Consider the following 1,687-nt stretch of genomic DNA (forward strand, 5'->3'; position numbering starts at 1 on the left):
GATCTCTCTGGGATGGAGAAACAATCATGATCTTGACAGAGCATCAAACCTCAGCTTCTCACCCCGCTTGTGGTGGGAATAAGGATGGGATACCTGAAATTATCATCCCTTGGGCCTTGCATGTACTGCTCCAGGCAGAGAAGCCATTCATAGCTATGGATCCACAGAGAGACCTTTTCTATTGCAGGGCTGACGGAATGCTGAGACTTGAAATATGTTCTGACAGCTCCTGGCAGAGTGACCCGTGAGGGGGAGGTTTCCTGGAGCTGGGTGCCAACCTCCTGAGGCCAGTGGAGCAGGCAGGGTACTGGATTTGGGCTCGGCAGGACTGATCCTGTCCTCTGCTGTAGGAATGTGTGTGATCCCAGGTGAGTCTCGAAGGTGTGTTACTGAACACAGGCACTCAGGGATGGGGCTGGGCCTGCTGTGCTCCCAGGTTAACTGCTGGGGAGGGTATTGACTTGGAAATTCTGCACTTATAATTCCATGCATCACCCATTGATTTCTATTAACAGCAGCCCCGTGGCTAGAGTGTCTGCAAACACCAGTGGGAAACCTTGGAGTAAAACGGGTGACTGTGGGTTTTGGGGAGGGTATAACACCTCAGATATCTGACCTGACTTTCATTTTAATCTCTCTGACCGAACTGAGCTCCCCCAGGTGAGACCCAGACCCTCTGAGTGGCAAAGCACTGGAGCGGAGGAGGGGAAGAGATTTGGGAGCTTTCAAAAAGCTGAAAAAGGCGTGAGGTACATGCCTCTCACTTCCTTCCAGAGGGGCACATGCTTCTAAGCATGTGATGCATTAGAAAAATAAAATCTGTGGAGTGAGGAACTGGTGCCCCTTGGGGGAGGATTCTGGCTGGATCTCTGGATCCCACTGTCATGGGTCTGTCATTGCAGCAGCTCTGCAAGCAGCTTCCTGCCAGCATCTAAAGGGGAGGTGTCATGGCTGGAGTGTCTTTCCACCCCCTCCAACAGCCCTGCCAGGCCTTTGGATCTGTATCAGCACGACCCAGATAATGGGGATGAGAGGGGAGGGCTGAGCTTTGCGCAGTGCTGGTGCTTTGGGGATGTGCCACCCGCTCTCTGCCCATCTCCATGCAACACCATCTCTGAGAGCCCTGGATCAGCCCGATGCCATCCCTCAGCGTCCCTGGGGAGCACCGGGCTTGGGGATTTTGTTATGTTCAAAGGAAGAATGGAGCCATCCATGAAAATCAAAACTCTCCATCCCTGCAATCCCTTCCTGCCCTGTGGCACAGCTCTTCCCCTCCCAGGTAAAAGCAAACAAAGACGACGGAGTCCCCGTGCCCAGGCAGTCGCTTTCCTTGCTCCGCTGGCGCGTGGGGCCCTAATCTCCGTGCTGTCCCTTTCCCCCCGTGCCCGCGGTCAGCAGCGGATGCTGGCGAGTTCTCCATGGGCAGCAGCCAGCCCGCGGCAATAATGAGAGCAAGTCAGGCAGTGCCATCCTATACAAGCCTCTGTCTGCTCTGTGTGTGTGCATCTGCGAGAGCTCCCGCTCTCCCTTCTCCCCCTTCCCTCTCTTTCCTAACCCCCCTCCTTCCACCAGCTCTTGTTCTTTTCACGAGATGCAGGGCTGGGGAGCCGGGAAAAGTGGCACAGTGCTGCTGCTCCTGCGGAGATAACCGTGGCCGGGCTGGGGCCCTCGCCCTCCCCGATGCACC

Source organism: Lichenostomus cassidix, chromosome 8, assembly GCF_008360975.1.
Source record: "Lichenostomus cassidix isolate B80296 chromosome 8, HeHo_3.0, whole genome shotgun sequence".
In the NCBI taxonomy this organism is placed as follows: domain Eukaryota; kingdom Metazoa; phylum Chordata; class Aves; order Passeriformes; family Meliphagidae; genus Lichenostomus; species Lichenostomus cassidix.